The 19831-nt window shown below is 35.8% G+C and overlaps 1 pseudogene; it reads right to left on the bottom strand.

Moving 5' to 3' along the window:
- Nucleotides 1–8044: 8044 nt before the first annotated feature.
- LOC113112225 (serine/threonine-protein phosphatase CPPED1-like) overlaps nt 8045–19831 on the bottom strand; it is a 40925-nt pseudogene continuing 29138 nt past the window's right edge.

Below are 19831 nucleotides of genomic sequence, written 5' to 3'. Positions count from 1 at the left end.
AGCCCCCGAGACGTTGGAAAAAAATAATAATAATAATAATAAATATAGCTGCAAGCAGCGATGTCGGGCTCAAGCCATCAGTGCAACGCCTCCCCGGTGGCATCGGGAAAACTGTGCCCAGCGGGCATAAGCATTTACAGTAACCCTCTGACAATCAAGTTTTAAGGAATGCGGCAGTTAAAGGGTTAATCCGACCAATCTAGACTTTGAAATCACATACACAGAACAATTTATATAACTTTAGTAACACATTATTTTTATATTTAAAAAAAATGTATAAGGTGTGCATTATAGCTGACACCTATATGAACACATTACAATTGTTTTGTGACTGCAAGTCTTTCTTCTCAAATGCTATTGAGCTTCAAATTTGCATTTGAGCCCATGTGAAAAAGTAGCAAATTTACATATGACTTACAGTTTGTTGTAATAAATATCAAACATTCAAATTAATTGTGCATTATAGCTGTCACCTAGATGAACAATTACAGTTGTTTTTGTAAGTAATTCTCTTCAAATGCTACTGACGTTAGAAAAGTGTATAACAATATCACATGTAACTTTAGAGACCGTCCCTAAATTTGAGACTCTTGAATGTCCACTGTCAAGACAGCTTTATGCCTTTTTTTTTATTTTTTTTTTTTAGTTTTCTTTTCTCTGTGTCGGATTGCTGATGTCCTATACCCAGGCATAGATGTCCATCCATCAATTACGAACATTCAGCCGCAAACATGAGGTGTGAGCGGTCGCGAGCGCGGATGGGAGAATGGCGCATGTTTTTTTTTTTTTTTTTTTTAAAGCAACTGGGATGGTGCCCCCTCTGGGAGTTGGTGCCCTACGAAGACTGCATACTCTGCATATAGGGAGTGGTGGTACTATCTGGAAGATATATTCCTCAAACCATCGTACAAGAGGAGGTGATGCTAATCCTTCAAGAATCGCTCAAAAGCTATTTAAGTGTACAGTTTCATTTTATTGCATCTTGAAATAAATATTTCTGAATTCTGAATCAAACTGGGTTGGGTTTATTTATTTATTTTATGAGACAACTGAGACTTTAATCTCCTTTGTAATATATGTGCTTTTAATTAAACCAAGAACAATTTATTTATAGATGTATTACTGCTTAATAATGACTATTATTAAGGGAAAAGGATTTATAATCATGAACTATTTACTAATGCTTAGCTAATGAGTGCAGTTATTATAAAGTGTTACCAATGCATTTACTAATGTTAACAAATTAGACATTATTTTACAGTGTTACCAAATCCTTAAATAATTTATTAGTGTTTTGTAATGATTTTAATTACCTATAAGCATTTATGAAATAGTTTTGCTTGCATTGCAGCTTTATCTGTCAGTTGAAGAGTTTTACTGTTACATCCATGAGATTAATAAATGTCATGTCACAGAATGTCATTGGTCAGTATCAAATGAGTTTGAAATTATTATTTGCAGCACAAATAAGGATTATTAGGATGTTTTTAAATCCCTAAAACTGTCAGAAAAGGATAAGGCCTAAGAGATTTCTTAACCTGTAATGAAAGGAAAAAAACGCCACCATTAGCAACAACAAAAACAATAACAATTTAAAATACAGATTTTTTTTTCCTGATTATTAAAGGGATGATTAGGTCTCTCTCTCTCTCTCTCTCTCTCTCTCTCTGCCAGACAGACCCTCCCTATAGTCCACATACACTGTCAATCACCAAAAATTCACAGTCACCAACCCCCTCACACTCCCCCTCCCTCTCCCCCTCCCTTTCCTCACACAGACAGAGTGGCCAGAGTGAGATCATGTCAGTTGAGAAGTCTGACAGTTTTCACATTTTCTTTTATCCATACAGTGTTGTAAAGTCGTGAAACTATGCATATTTCCTCAGAATGATTTGATCTCTGTATGAACAAATGCTTTGAAGTGTTTGGAAGCTGCAATTTAAACATACAAGACAATTAATGTTTCCCTTTTTACTGTCATTTCAAAAAATCACCACGACAAAACAGTTCAAGCTAACCAAAATCTGTTCGCAATTTAAGTTCCTCAATGTTTTTTCTTCATGTAGAAAAAGTTTGGTGTGTATAGTGTACTTCCCCTGTGAGGAGCATTCATTAATTCACAAAATAATCTTCCCAAAAATCCATATTCAAATCAAAATAGTGGACTTCCTGTTGGTTGTAGCTTATGACTGTGAATTAGAAAGTTGTCCGTCTTGATAAGAACAATTTATGTACCAAGTTTGGTGTCTGTAGCTAAAACTAAATAAAATGCATTATTATTATTACTATTATTAGCTGTACACTTGATAAAAAATGTTCAATATAAACTTATGCAATTGTGTGTGTGTGTATATATATATATATATATATATATATATATATATATATATATATATATATATATATATATATATATATATATATATAAAAATTCAAGTGTACAGTTTTCTTTTATTGCATCTTGAAATAAATATTTATGAGTTCTGTGTTTGTTTATTTTATTTATTTTATTTTTTATTTTACATTTTTTAGGAAGATTACAGCCTTTAATCTCCTCAAAATAAATGTGCATATAAACCATGAACAATTAAATTATAGCTGTATTTATAAAATGCTTACTAAAATATTAATTTTGGGAGAAGGCTATATAAAGCATGAACTGACTATTTACTAATGCTTAGCTAAGAATTGCAGCTATTATGAAGTGTTACCAATGCATGTACTAATGTTAACAATTGAGACATTATTTTAAAGTGTTACCAAATCCTTAAATAATTTAAAAGTGTTTTGTTATGATTTCATTAACCTATAAGCATTTGTGAAATAGTTCTGCTTGCATTACAGCTTAGTCTTCATCTGTGAGCTGAACAGTTTTACTGTTACATCCTTGAGATTATGTAAATTCAAATAAATGTCATGTCACAGGGTGTCAGAGGTCAGTATCAAATGAGTTTGAAATTATTATTTGCAGCACAAATAAGGTTTTTTAGGATTTTTTTTAATCCCTGAAACTGTCAGAAAAGGATAAGGCCTAAGATATTTCTTAAGCTGTAATGAAAACAGCACAATTAGCAACAACAACAAAAAAATAACAATTTAAAAAACAGTTTTTTTTTCTGGTGATTAAAGAGATGTTTAAGTCTCTCTCTCTCTCTCTCTCTCTCTCTCTGTCTGTCTGCCACTCAGCTCACACCCCTCCCCCACTCACACACACACACACACTCAGTCAGCACTCATACATTCCTCAAACAGAGTGACAGAGTGAGATCAGATGTCTGACAGTTTTTTAATTTTCTTTTAATCATACAGCACTGTAAAGTCATGAAACTATGCATATTTCCTCAGAATCACTGGTTTTCTAAATGAAAAATGTTTTTTAAAGGTTTGGAAGCTGCAATTTAAAAATAGAAGACGATTAATGTTTCACTTTTTACAGTCATTTCAAAAAATCACCACGACAAAACCGTTCAAGCTAACCAAAATCTGTTAGCAATTTAAGTTCCTCGATGTTTTTTCTTCATGTAGACAAAGTTTTGTGTGTATAGTGTACTTCCCCTGTGAGGAGTATTCATTAATTTTACAACTGTAAAATCTCAAAAATACACATTCAAATCAAAATAGCCGATTTCCTGTTGATCGTAGCTTATGACTGTGAATTAGAAAGTTGTCCGTCTTGATAAGAACAATTTATGTACCAAGTTTGGTGTCTGTAGCTAAAACTAACCCCCCCACTTTTGACAAAAGGTGGCGCTATAGAGTGCCTCTTCCACGCCCTTTTCAAAGCTTTTGCCATGGTTTAGCTATCTTTAATACTGATATCTGTTTCGAGTTTCATGTAAATCTGAGCTTTTTGTCTGCCTAAAAATCATCAGAACAGAACATTCAAGTTTGACACGTTGCCATGGCAACACTATATTAGATATCAATATCCCCACAACAGATTTTCTTCGGCCGTGTTTTGTCATTATTCTGATGAAGTTTGAAGCAAATCGAGTAAAAATAAGATGCTGAATTCAAAGAGTTTTGAAAATGATTCACTTCCTGCTGCCAGTTGGTGGCGCTATAACTTTGACTCCTAATAGTCACATATATACGATCGGTATCATACAACGAACAAACAAATTAAGTTTGATCAAATTCAGGAAATGTATGTGGATGTTATTAGACATTTCCTGTTTCTCATTTCTCGCCATAATTTCAACGCCTCGCCACGGGCAAACCGTTCGAGATATCAAAAATCTCTTCGCAATTTAGCATCCCCAATGTCTTGAGATCGTGTTCACCGAGTTTTGTGGTGAACGGGTGGAGTTCCTCAGAGGAGTATATCAAATTCCAGAGCATGTGTTTTTCATAAAACCCTAAATAGCCAACTTCCTGTTGGGCGGAGCTTATGACATGCAGTGTGAAAGTTGTTTGGTTTGATGAGTTATATATATGTACCAAGTTTCATATGTATACGTGCAAGTATGCATGATATATGGCCCTCAGTACTACAGGGGGCGCTGTAGAGCCCCTGTGCCACGCCCGTGTATCAGACTCTGCCCGGCCCTAATGGCCGCAGGTTCCAAGGTGTGTGCCAATTTTCAAGAGTTTTTGAGTATGTTAAGGACCCCAAAAGCCCCCGAAACCTTGGAAAAAAATTAGAAGAATAAAGAAAAAAAAAAAAAAAAATAATCCTAAGGAAAACAATAGGGCTCTCGCCCTCCAGGCTTGAGCCCTAATAATAAAAAACAAAGCAGATACAAGAGGGTCCTCGCACCTCGGTGCTCGGGCCCTAACTAAAGTAAAAGAACAGAACTTAAGTTTGATGAGACTAGGTTGTGTTTCTTCTCATCATGGCTTAGTACAGTAGCAGCAGGTGTGCTAAAAAAAAAGAAGCATGGCTAAGAGCAAAAGATAAGAGCTAAAACTAAAAGCCAAACTAAAAGCATGTGATGGTCATGCCGTGCATCTCTTGACCATCAATCTTGATTGCTTGCCTCAAATTTGAAAATCTCCTTTCCAAATTGGAACTATCAATAATTGTTCTGTTGTAATGTTGAAAGCTGTTCAAGCTGCTAGTTAGTGGGCTTGGTTCTGGCTTGTGGCAGTGGGATTTGATCTACAACATCCTGTCTTGAGCCTTTCTGTGGAATTTGGTTCCTCGTTTTTCAACCCTGCTTCCGATCGAATCTCTAATTGTCTCATCCGGGTCTGATACCCTACAGTAGTATGGAGTTTTATGATAGATGGATGTACTTTTTTGGGCTTCAAAAAGAGGGGCACCATTCACTGCCATTATTGAAAGAGCCAGGACATTTTTTAAATATAACTGCGATTGCGTTTGTCTGAAAGAGGAATTTCAGATACACCTAGTATAACCCGAGGTTGAGTAAATCATGGTTTTATTTTATTTTTTGGTGAACTATCCCTTTAATTCTATTAAACCTTGAAATAATAAAAATTATAAGATTCTGAAAAAAATAAATAAAGAATCATAATAAAAAGGATAAGAAATGTTTTAGATTCTATGCTTACTGTTCTCCTTAGTCATTAATCAAATAAGTAAAATTGGTCACAATCTCCAGTACAATAAGGTATCATTTGTTAACATTATTAATCACATTAGATAAAAAATAACAATGACCAATATTTCTACAATATTTCTATATTTACTATTCTTGGTTTATGTTAATTTCAACATTTACTAATATTTTTTTTGATCAAAAACCTGAACTAACATGCACAATGAACAAATATATTTTTAACATTAAAAGGTTAATAAATGTTATGAAATTGTATTGCTCATTGCTAGTGCATGTTAGTTAACAAATGGGACCTTACCGTAAAGTGTAAATTTGCAACTTTGAATATGTTGTGACCTCCTCTTTTCAGGACTTTAAGTCATTCAGATGTCAATGCAGCTGTGATAGTTCACCCAAAAATGTGATGTTTATCTGCTTACCCCCAGGATGTAGGTGACTTTGTTTCTTAAGTAGAACACAAACCAAGATTTAAACTCAAGCCGTTGCAGTCTATCACTATTATAATGTAAGTGGATGGGAAACACAGCTAAAACATACAATTTAAAAAAAACAAAAAAACATACACAAACAAATCCAAATTAAATCCTGCAGCTTTTGATGACACATTAATGTGTAAAGACACAAAAATGATCGTCTATGCAAGAAACTGAACAGTATTTATATAAATTTTTACTGCTGATTCACGCAATGTCCAAACTGGTAGAAGTCTCCTGAGCATGTCCTCCTGTGCGCGTTCTCAAGCAGGCATGTGAGGAAGTGTCTTCTTCTTCTTCTTGCTTTATGGTGGATCGCAGACTAATAAGTGCGTTACCTCCACATATCTCTCTCAAATGGACCATTGACACTATTGGCCCTATCATACACCCAGCGCAATGCGATGCAAGGCGGAGCGCAAGTGTGTTTGCTAGTTTCAGTCCGGCGCCATTCGCATTTTCTCATCCAGCACCACGTCATTTGTGCGCCGATGGGCTTGCTGGTCTAAAAAAGAGGTGTGTTCAGGTGCATTGCAAGTGCAATGCTATTTAAAGGAGCTGAAAATAGACTGCATAATTCCGCCATGTAAATAGCAAATACGTCGTGGCAAGAGCGCAACTGGCTCTTAAAGGGAATGGAAGATGACACTCTGATTGGTTTATTGCACATTACGCCCAAAAAACACCCATTACTCATTAAGAGAATAGGGACAACCTGTTTAGACCATGCGCCCGGGCAAAATAGCACTTAAAAGTCTGCGATACGCCATAAAGCAAGAAGAAGAAGATGATAACTCACAGGTCTGCTGCTGAGAATGTGCTCAGGAGAGTTCTAACAGTTCGGACATTGTGTGAATCAGAGGTAAAAAAAATTATATAAATATTGTTCAGTTTCTTGCACAGACCGATTGTTTTGTGTCTTTACACATCAGTGTATCGTCACGAGTCGCAGGGTTTCATTTGGTTTTGTTTGTGTATGTTTTTTTTTTTGTTGTTTTATTGTATGTTTTAGCTGTGATTCCCAATCACTTATATTAACAAGACTGATAGACTGCAACGGCTTGAGTTAAAAATCTTGGTTTGTGTTCTACTGAAGAAACAAAGTCACCTACATCTTGGATGCCCTGGGGGTAAGCAGATAAACATCTTTTTTTTTTTTTTTTTTTTTTTTTTTACTATCCCTTTAAAGCTAAAGGGGAAAAAAATCTAATAATGGAACATCCTGACAATCCTGTTCATTTTTAAGTTGTACTTTCCACTCAATGCCGATTACATAATTTATAATGAAAACTTTTGAACCACTCTGAATGATCATAGCATTAGACATTACACATAAATATTACATGTGAAGATACAGAGAAAACCGAAAATATCAAGTTTAATTTTAGCATCTACAGAATGACACTGTTGAGGAAGCTATGAAGTCACAGACTGCATTAAGACAAGAGCTTGGTCATTGTAAGCTGTCTTTCTTCCTGCATGCACGCTGCCTAATTTGCTCAGTCACACCTGGCTGTGTTCTGGAGCTTCTAAGTGTGAGGTGAGGTCAGCAATTATGATTTTGGTGATCCACCCACAGAACAAGTGACTCGATGTCCCGGTCACCGCAGCCACGTCTTTCAATAGTTACCATGGAGATTCCCTCTTTCCTCCTCTCATAGATGGAACAGAGTAATGAGCAGAAAGGAGCAAGGAGTGAACTCATCAAACTGTCATCCAAAATGTTCAGCACTATTAAACTATCATTGTACCCTAGCATCTCCTCACTCCATTAGCATGATGAGGTGATTTAACTTCAGTGTTTAAGGATTTCTTAGATGCATTTGCATGATTAAAGTATGGAGACAAATGATGTGAGTATCAAAGATCAATAGAGCCAGTGGTTCCAATTTTTAATGCTTGCTAATGTATTCCGAACGTAAGTCTCTGTTCATTCCTGTAAAAAAACACACCTAAAAACTCTAAATGTACAAACAATAGCTCAGGTTCTATAATGAATGTTGAAGATGAAGATAAAACTACATGATTAGTGATCTGCAGGTGGATTCAAACCAACAATTTCTTCACATCTTCGTCCATTCCTCTTATGGTTAATTGATTCAGACTATGATGAATGATGTCATCTTCAGTAATTACCACCACTCACACACCATGAGTGTCGTCTCCCAACTGACAACCAACAGCGGAGCTCACCACCATATCCAGCCCATCATAGCAGCCCCCTGCATTTCTGTGGTTTTGACTACAGAACACAGCTTTCACCCCTGAAATGAGAGATATTTGTGACCCTAGACCACAAAACCAGTCATAATTAGCAGGGGGGAATATTTGTAGCAATAGCCAAAAATACACTGTATGGGTCAAAATTATAGAGTTTGTCTGTGTACTTGTTTCTGTTGGAAGGGTACAAAAGCTGTTCTCAAAGTCTAAATAGATTTTCCCCTCCTTTGTATCAATTGTGAAGGTTTTTCTTTTAAATTAATCATTTTATATATATATATATATATATATATATATATATATATATATATATATATATATATATATATATATATATATATATATATATATACTAACTATAAAACTATAATTTCTCTTCTTTGCAGTCTTAACATTTGTCTACTTTATACTTATACAAAATGTGGCAATATTTTTGCGAATGGACACTGAAAATAATAAAAACTGTTCTATCGATCGATCTTTTTTCTTTTTCTTTTTTTACTGGAGGGTTTCTCTGTGATTAAAACAAGATATCCTACCCTAATTAAAGCATTCAAAGGCATCGTCTAGAGTCTGTCTGGTTACTGCTACACTGATGTAGTCGAACACTAGAAATCTTATTCCTGAGTGATAGTTTTCATGGGGGTGAGACATCATCCGACTCAGTGTGACATTCTTAGGCATTGGGTAACTATAATTTCTAACTGAAATGTCTAAGGCCTGGTTCTCCAGTGCAGTCAGATCTATTGTTGATGCGGTCAGAGACACCTAAGGATAACATCTGGTGTTGGGAGACACCCAGTTTAACTTAGATCAGATGCATATGAGAATTTCTACCACAAAAAATAAAATAAAATAACTTTTTAAAGTCGTTTCTTCAACACATTTATTGTGAGTCTGTTTTAAATAAACAACCCTTAAATGACACTTAAAGACAAAACTAATCTCTGTTATAACAGAGATTACACTTTGTCAAGTCAAGGGGGCAGTCATGGCCTAATGGTTAGAGTGTTGAACTTGCAATCCAAGGGCTGCAAGTTCAAGTATTGGGCTGGCAGGAATTGTAGGTGGGGGGAATGAATGTACAGGACTCTCTCCACCTTCAATAGCATGAATGAGGTGCCCTTGAGCAAGGGACCAAACCCCCAACTGCTCCCCGGGCGCTGCAGCACAAAATGGCTGCCCACTGCTCCGGGTGTGTGTTCACTGTGTGTGTGTGGGTGTGTGTTCACTGCTGTGTGTGTGCACTTTGGATAGGTTAAACGTAGAGCACTAATTCTGAGTATGGGTCACCATACTTGGCTGTATGTCACGTCACTTTCAAACTGATCAAAAGTGCCAGTAACGTAATATTACAAAATATGTATATAAAAAATTCTGTTCTTTTAAACTTTCCATTGACCAAAGAATCCTCAAAAATATTAAGAAAAATATTAAGTAACACAGTTGTTTTCTGCATTGATCATAAGAAACAAATGTTTGTTCAGTGTCAGATCAGCATACATAACTGGAGTAATGGCTTTTGAGAATTCCTCTTTGCATCACAGGAATAAATTATATTCTAAAATGGATTCATATTAATAGATTATAATTTTGAATGTGTATTGTATTAGTTTAGATACACACTCCAGTTTTATTATTATATTAACATATTAAAATGTTATTTAAATTGTAATATTTCACAACTCTTATATTTCACAATGTTAGTGTTTTTAGTGTTTGTTTTTTTTCTATCAAATAAATGCAGCCTTGATGAGCATAAGAGACTTCTTTAAAAAAAAATATTAACAAATCTTTCCGACCACACACTTTTGAGAAGTATAACACAGATGTAAGTCAGATAGTCTGTTCCATTCTAAGTAGTCAGTTCTTGACCAGCATGGATTGCAATGTGGTGCACATTTATGCAAAAGATTAATCAAAACAACATTATGAGGCTATGAGCTCAACACTGCCACTGACTGAATCATCTGCATTTCCTGTCTGATTGTCTGTGTCTCCACGTAGACACGACTGCAAATCCACACGGGCATGGGCAGTTTCCCGTCCATCTGCATAACCATTGTGAAGCTTCTCGTCTCTCCCCTGCAGCGGGGGCCAAGGCTCTGCCATTCAGGAAATTTAAAGCAATGGACCGAATGCAGAATCACAGTAGTTCATCAAGTCACAGAGAGTGAGAGACACAAATGAGCGCTCTCTTTTTTGAGGGACGTGAAACTGGAGGTGGGTCTTCCACAGTTCAGCTGAGGTTTCTTTTCTGAAGAGAATTTTGAAAAGTTAGTACCCCATACCAAGTTAATCGATGCATTTGGAAACGAGAAACGAAATATCACATGAATTTTTAATTCAGACAGAATAAAGGTGCCAAAAACCACAGTGATGATGGCAAGGAAGAAGATGGCACACCAAAATCCATAGAAGAAAAACTTAGAAAATTATAATGACAGAACACAATGTTTAGAGGTATAATTACAGACTGCTGCTTGCTGTCAAGAGTTCATCTAAATTTCACAAGTTGTTATTATTCCACACACACATGAGAGCTATCTGCATGTTCTGTTGGACACTGCTAATGAAACCAAATCACACAAGCAGACACAATTAAATACCTTGACACTCAAAGACTTACACAGTGCAGCACATAAAGAAACCTTCCCAAGTCATGTTAAAATAATTAAAACAACAGGAACAAAACATTAGGATGAATTATAACTGCATTTAAATGACTTTAGTTGGAAGATTATACACATTTTTAGCATCTTTCACATATCATAACCTCTATTCCACTTGAAGGAAACAAGCAACATAGTGGACGGATAAAGAAAAAAAAAGTGTCCAATTATCTGGAGAAGTCAGATGTGAAACTGAGGAGTGGGAAGAAAAATCAAAGCACTTCTTAAACAAGTCATTTACTCTAAGGACACTCTCTCTACTGCACTACCGAACAGAATAATTAGACATGCAATACTGTTAATGATGACTGCACATATCTAATGTAACTACACATCAGCCTGAAACCTGCTTCACTGTCTACATATACTGCACAAATCAGGGCCTGAAATTATAAAAAAAAAAAAAAAAAAAAGATTTGTTTGTGTTATTTTCTATGGACGGTCAGCAAAAGTACATGCTTGACATTAAGAAAGCATCCTTTTATCATTTAAAAATCAGTCAGTGCATGTTTCTTTCAGTTTAAACTCAAATCATTTTAGTCTTGGACTAGATTTAAGCCTTGTTTCACAGACAACAGACCAAATTTATAAAGTAAATGAACAAACGAATGAACAAACAAATGAATGAACCAATCAATCAATCAAATGTATGTTTTATATATATATATATTTTTTTTTCTCTCTCTCTCTTTATATATTTATGCTTTTAATGGAACAATAGAAAGTCTTTTCAAAATCAAGACTTAAAAAAAGTTGCATTAATATGTGTCTCTCTGTTTGTTTGCACATAGTTTTGCTTTATATGCCATAAAGGTTTCTGCATTTTTTGCGACGTTATCCCAGCACGCTTACAGTCGCTTCTTTTCTCGCTTGTGATTTTTGGCTGGGAACATAGCAGTGTGTCCATACTCCCACCAGTTCTGTAATCAGGCTGATTAATAAGCTGTGAATTCTCAACAAACAGTGCTGTGGTGGAATCAGTTGTGGAGATTTGCTGTAAAGTTAGTAGTTTCTGCATGTTTATAAGAAGATATCCTTGCAAAGATGAACAAAAAACGCCATTCCGCTGAGAATTCTGGGATTCTACACCAATGCCAACAGCACTGCTATGAACAGAATATGACAGCACCCTTCTGTATTGCTTCCACAGTAAATTTCTGCTGAATTTTGTCCACTGCTTCCAGCGACTTATTTCCATCTCATGAATTGCTTTTTATTTCACATCTTGTAGATGCATTTGAGAAAATCCCATTTATCTGCCTGTTAATTAATGGGCTCATTACTGCAAGTATAGTAGTATCTAGGGATCAACAGAGGTGAAATTTGCTGAGAATGTGAGAGAATAGTACATACTAAAAATAAACATTCACATAAAATAAGCCTGAGATCTAGTCCAATAAGGAAGCGTTCAGTTCTCTGGAGACACACTAAACGCACTTCTAGAGTCTCTATTCCCACAGAACTTACGGATCTGCCAGATTTGGATGATATGTAAATCCTCAGTCTCATCTATTCAAACTACTCAGACTGCATTAACGGTTTAGTCTGAGGGTTGTGTGTGTGTTTCTGCCTGTTTGTGTGTGCTGTCATTAGGCCACTGGGATACATTATTCACAAAACTCTGCCAGAAATAATTTGCAAGACAGAAGGAAGTACAAAATGATTTTGTGCAAGGAGAGCATTGCTTATGCTGGTCATATATATCACACCTATTTATCACTCTAGATCCTCTAAATGTGTAATTACAATTAAATACGAATATGCATGTAATACAACTGGCATTGTGTTTGGCAACTTCAATCAAGCTGATTCCTATACACAATGTAGCTGTTTCTTATCTGGAAAAAAACATATTTAAATGGGATATTTTATATGACCTGCAAAAAGTGCTTGAAGACGTGTTTTTTAGTTTATCTATACAGATCGAAATTGGAGATGTAATTGTTCATTTCCTCAATTTTTACAATTAAATTACTTTTGCAGTCATCTAGCACTTATGCAAACTTTAAACACACTAATAATTTAACCACACTATTAAAAGTAATCTTTAATAAATGCCAAAAATCAATAAACAATTTTCATACTGTTCTGTACGTTATAATGTTGTGACAATTTACTGCTGCATTTAATATGATTAATTTGAGTTTTTAGTGCTAAATATTACATTTATTTGTATTTATACAAAATAATAGAACTTTAATAATGGCCATTTATCAGCCATAATAAAACATGAAAATAATTAACAGCATACAGCTACGATGTTTTGATGAAAAACTAAGTAAATTAAGTTTCTACAATCTGCATTTTAACTTTAAGAAATAGTTCACCCAAAAACAAAAAAATTTGCTGAACATTCACTCCCCCTTAGACCTTCCAAAGATGTTGCTGAATTTGTTTCTTCATCGGAACAAAATTTTAGCAGTACATTACTTGCTCACTATGGATCCTGTGCAGTGAAAGAGTGCCGTCAGAACGAGACGTCAAACAGCTGATAAAGCACCACAAGAACCCACAAGTGATCCACATGACTCCAGTCCATCAATAATGTGCTGTGAAGCAAAAAGCTGAATAATTTTGTTTTCTTCTGTGAAAAAATTGCTTGTATTTTATTTTTATTTTTTTTACAAACATGCAGCTTTTTTAGCTTCACAAGTCATTAAGTGATGGACTGGAGTCGGTTTGTGGATTATTGTGGTGTTTTATAAACTGTGTGGACTCTCATTCTGACGGCACCCATTCACTTCAGAGGATCCACTGGTGAGCAAGTGATGTAATCCTTAATTTCTCCAAATGTTTTCCAAAGAAAAACAAACTCATGGCCTGAGGGTGAGTACATTTTCCAAATATTTCCCTTTAGGGTTAACTATTCCGTTAAACCAAATTACCAATCAAAGACATAATAGTCTAATAGACCCTAAATGCAATTCAGGGCTTGTAAACTGATCCTGTTAAGTCCATTTTTGCCAAATGATGCTATTTATCTTTTTAAGCCCCTGAAACACTCCATACAATGATGCAAGACCTTGAGATACACAAAAACACAACCAAACCTCTCCTAAAGGATATCTGATAACAATAGGCACTCCATCACACTGTAACCTCCACAGAACACACAATTCTTCAATGTCTGCCTAAAACAACACGCTTGCCAGCTTACCTACAATTCTCAGCAGATGACAAGCGTTCTGTTGATTAACCGAATCCTGCGCTCATTTCTACTGGCGTGTGCTGAATGAGAGCCTTAAGACAGCTGAAATAGCAGAGGAAACACTTGGCTTATCACTGCTAATTAACACACTACAAGATAGCACCACTGGCAGTGTCAGAAATGTTGAATGGTAATTTAAAATGAAATGGTTTTGCATTATAACACAATGAAATGTGGGCTCAAAAACACAAGTTGCCTTTTAAGATAGCACAAGCTCTCCTTCTGCTTGTTTGTTTAGTGCTGTTGCCAAGAGTACTATTGTAGATTTACCAATAAGATGCAATCTAGGGTATTTACAAAACACACAAACATATATATTTTACTTAACAATGGCTCTTAAGCACTAAAATGTAAGCCTAATAAAATATGCCATTAGGATAAAGACTTGAAGTAAATTAAAAACATGTCACATGGGTTTATTCTATGCATATTAGTGGGAATAAAATGCATCCCAGTATTCAGGTGTTCAAAACACACTATACCCAAATACAGGTCCTTCTAAAAAAATTAGCAAATTGTGATAAAAGTTCATTATTTTCCATAATGTAATTATAAAAATTAAACTTTCATATATTTTAGATTCATTGCACACCAACTGAAATATTTCAGGTCTTTTATTGTTTTAATACTGATGATTTTGGCATACATGAAAACCCCAAATTCCTATCTCTAAAAATTAGAGAACATGTGTCAAATTAATTTTGACAGTGAGAAAAACTTAAACAGATATAAGTTCTACTCTCTTATTGGCTGTAAATATAAGATTATTTTCTAAATAATTAAAAACTGACACATATTACACTAAGCTCCGCCCATCTTGGTGCTAACTCAGGCAAGTGTTACAGAACGTCCAATAGGATTGCACTAAAGATATTAATGAACAGCCTTGTGTCAATAAAACATGCTCATAATGTCTGATGATTGGATATCATTCTTAACATCGCAATGCAGGTAGGTTATCTTGTTAAATTATTAAGAAACTTTACTGAAAAATTCAAATCAAAATCAATGTAAACACTTTAACTGAAAAAAGTCTAATTTAACAGTATTACAACTGACGCTACGATTCAACCCTGCTGCTACACAGTACATTTTATTATTAACGCAAGGCTTATCACAAAGCAAAGAGAACCTGACAGACAGCTATTACAGGGCATTAGGGATGAACAGTATTCTACTAATATATGTTACTGCAGCAAAGGAATATGGTCTGTTAACAGCTAGTGATATCTGGAACTGTATGTTATATGTATTCATTACAAATGCCACCCACTGTACAAACCTCAAAGCTAACAGACATCTGGAGTGATCAGCATGTTTTCCCTTAAGGCAGATGTCTCAAAAAAATCATCTTCTCCTCACAGTCTTGCTTCCTTTTAGAAAATGCGGTTTAAATCATACAAATATAATTTGCAGCAGGATATTAAATCTATGAGCTCAAAGAGCCTGAGAAAATGAGTTTTTCTGGGCAGTGGCTGTGTTTTCCTCTGACAGGGATCTCTGATCTCCAAGAGGACTGGTTTATTTTTTCAAGCAAATTCCTCATATTTGCATGTTCCATGTTTTGATCATTGAGAAATTAGAAAACGGAAATGGAAATAGTAAAAGTGGTGTTCAGAAGGAATCTGTGGAGTGGATGGGGAATCAGAAGGGGAAAGAAAGGGGATTTAATTGATTTTAAACGTGGAATTGTTGTTGGTGCCATACGGGCTGGTCTGATTATTTCAAAAACAGCTGACCTGCTGGGAGTTTCACGTACAACCATCTTTAGGGTTTACAGAGAATAGGCTGAAAAAGAGAAATATCTAGTGAGTGGCAGTTGTGTGGATGAAAATGCTTTGTTGAGGTCAGAGGAGAATGGGCAGACTGGTTATAGATGATTGAAAGGCAACAGTAACTCAAATAACCACACATTACAAGGTATGCAGAATATCATCTCTGAACGCACAACACATCGAACCCTGAAGCAGATGGGCTATAGCAGCAGAAGACCACACTGGATGCCACTCCTGTCAGCTAAGAACAGGAAACAGAGGCTACAATTCACACAAGCTCACCACAATAGGACAATAGAAAATTGGGGAACCGTTGCCTGGTCTGATGAATCATGAGACAGTCAGATGGTTAAGTCAGAATTTGGCATAAAGAACATGAACGCATGGATCCATCCTGCCTTGTCTCAACGGTTCAGGCTGGTGGTGATGGTGTAATGATGTGGGGGATATTTTTTGCCACACTTTGGTCCACTTAGTACCAATTGAGCATTGTTTGAACGCCACAGCCTATACCTGAATATTGTTGCTCACCATGTCCATCCCTTTATGACTACAGTGTACCCATCTTCTGATGGCTACTTCCAGCTAGACATGTCCCGGTATTCGGTAATGCAATATATCACGGTAATAAATATGCACAGTATTGATATCGTGGGCACTTCTAAATACTGTAAATAAAAAATAAAAAATTGAAAGAGCATGTACTCTGATATAAACAAGCACATGAGAAGTGCATGGGGGAACATGTGAGAGACGCGCAGATTTTCTCTCTGACAGCAGAAAATGCAGCTGTTCCCCTGGAAACCCCATAACTAAAGCAGCTGCTACTTTCTAAAATGTATTTAAATAGATTTAAATAGTCATTCAGATTTGTGGATTTGCCGTGTTCATCCTGGATTCAACTTTATTGTCATTATGCAGAGTACAAGTACAGAGCTAATGAAATGCAGTTAGCATCTAACCAGAAGTGCAAGAATATAGTGTTTTATATACATAAAAGTGCAGAGTAAGTGAATCTATGAGTTACAGAATCTACAGTGGAGTTGCTACAATATTAAACAGAGTATGTACAGAATATAAATAGGAATGCAACGTAGGGATATGGGGTTTTATATATATACATTATGAACAGCAGCAACGTAAGAACAGTGGTAATACAGTTAGATGAGTGTGCAATAGTATTGTTAAACAATGTATTCTATGCAAAGTAATCAGTAGTGCAATACTATTTATAGAAATAGTTTATTGTGCTATGTACATTAACAACGTTAGATAGTTTACAGTGTGATAGCTTGAACGATGTGTAGTCTGTGCAAAATATGAGTAGTGCAAATACATGTATTTAAAGTACTGTGACCAGTGCAGTAAGAAAGCAGATGCAGGTTAGATTGGTAGTGTGGAGTTTAGAAGTGTCACAGCCTCGAGGAAGAAGCTCTCCCTGAGCCTGCTAGTGTGAGAGCATAGGCTTCTGTAACGTCTGCCGGATGGAAGGAGGGTGAAAGGTCCACGGTTAGGGTTAGAGGCATCCTTGATGAATACTTAAAGGGGGGTGAAATGCTAGTTTTCACTCAATATCCTGTTAATCTTGAGTACCTATAGAGTAGTACTGCATCCTTCGTAACTGCAAAAAGTCGGAAAAACACGAGCCGCTGGAGGCGTGACGTGTGGGCGGAGCTAAAGAATCACGAGCGCCAGTAGGCTTTTGTGTTGAGAGCATGTGGAAATTGTGACATTACCGTGAGGGAAAAACCATCATCCAAAACAAACCATGGCTTACAGTCAGATTCAGCCGTTTATTTATGATCCAGAATCAGATCCCAAGGCTGAAACTGAACGAGAGCAGCAGCAGCAACGACTCGCTCCGAGCGGGGCTCGAACCCGGGTCTCCGATGGGAGGCGGACGCACTAACAAGGAGGCAGAGATATTTGAAGCAGTTTTACTCACCGCCTGCGGTTCCAACACACAATCGTGACCCTTTTTCATTGGGATTGCATCATCCTTAAGAAATAAACGATACGTCCGTCGTCAAACTAGGCCTTGTTTGTAAAACAAGCATCTTCGAAATGCAAGGAACAAACACAAACACTTGCACATCTCCGTTGATGCTCTGTAAAAATAAACTCCATCCACTGGTCCCTTAATGCTGTTTTTTTGGTAATCTGTGCAGGGTTGTCTTGCCCTGGCAACCAAAAACACACTTCTTTTGTGACTTTTCGCGACGCTCTCGCTCTGATCAGTGAAATGTCTGTGCTGCTCAGCCTCGCTATACGGGAGCGCGTGCTCTTCTGGCAGAAGTGCCTTAGGACCCATATAAGGAAATTCCGCTCAATCTAACGTCACACAGAGCCATACTCAAAAAAAACTTTCCGAAACTTGTGACAAACCGGAAGTAGTATTTTGGGAACAAAAATACTCCTTCAAACGTGCAACTTAATTTTTGAAACTTTGTCCATGTTTAGCATGGGAATCCAACTCATAACAGTGTAAAAAACTCAGTATGAATGAAACACAGACACTATTTAAACTGAACTGAGATGACATCACTGAATTCAATGATGAACTGCCTTTAACTGTCATTTTGCATTATTGCCACACTGTTTTCTGAATGAATGTTGTTCAGTTGCTTTGACGCAATGTATTTTGTTTAAAGCGCTATATAAATAAAGGTGACTTGACTTGATAGTTCTTTTGCACTTTAATCTGTGTAAAACGTTTCATTTTTAATATTTTTCTATATTGCTCTATTGTATTTTTGTTTTAAGAAAAAAAGTTATTAAACCTGTTATACTGTATTATTACTAAATTTCAATATCGTGATAATACCATGATAAAAGCATTAGCAATTAATCACAACATGAAAAATTGATACTGGCATATCCCTACTTCCAGCAGGATGTCACAAAGTATGTTTTCCCTCATGGCTCACATAACCCTAAACCCAATGAATGTACTTGATACTTTTCCAACATTTAATGGTTTATAGTTTTAGTATGTACTACAATTTATAACTGAAAAATAATGGAGAGTGAATTAATCTGACATGTTCAAAGATTCATATTCTTTGAAACCTATAACAATAACATTGCAGTTCCTCGTTCTTATAGCCATATGATAACATTCTTGTGTAGTACTTTGAAATTTGAACTACATTTAGATGCAGTCTTTTCAGGCTGAAAGTCAAAAGTTGCCTGTTAATAGTGGAAATCTTTATTAAAGCAAAGGGCAGTCCTCATTAGATATCAACATTATGTCCACACAGCTGTTAAATAAAACAACATCCACTCTGATTCGACCTGCTCTGAGTTCTATGATCAATAATTAACCTATGCGCAACAAGCCTCTTATAGAGTCTACACTCATAATAGAATCTGGTGTATGGACAACCTGCGTATTTCTTGTCTGTAAAGCTTTTAGTATGTATCCTGTAAAAGCACTCCAGGGCACTCACAGCATAATTAAATAGCCAAAGGCAAAACAAAGGCACTATTCCATCATGTGACCATAAATGAACCATTTAATGCGCCATTCTTATATATATATATACTTTTTATTTTTTAAAGAATGAAAAGCAATTCTATTTAATATAAAAAAGTAAACCTTTTGTTTTTTTTATTTGAAAGTTCACATTCTTCACTGAAAAAACGAAACAAAAAACTAACTGAATAAATTATTTTGTTTGTAGGTCTACTGTAAACTGATCCATTATGTAGACTAGTTAACATATATGCTACTGATATGTTACACTTTCTCTCTAATTCACAAACAAATCAATAAATTGTATTATTTTTTATTTATCTAACCATTTGCAAATCAGTCAGAAACAAACCATAAGTAATTGTTCTGAATCATGGACTCGTCGAATTTGCTTGCATTTACCACTTACTGAAAAGCAAATTTATATGTCTAACTATATAGTGTAACTGAGAACAAAAACTGTTTGTTTATGCCGTGTGAAAG

This window comes from Carassius auratus, chromosome 12 (genome assembly GCF_003368295.1).
Source record: "Carassius auratus strain Wakin chromosome 12, ASM336829v1, whole genome shotgun sequence".
NCBI lineage: Eukaryota > Metazoa > Chordata > Actinopteri > Cypriniformes > Cyprinidae > Carassius > Carassius auratus.
This window is presented reverse-complemented; position numbering and strand designations above follow the sequence as displayed.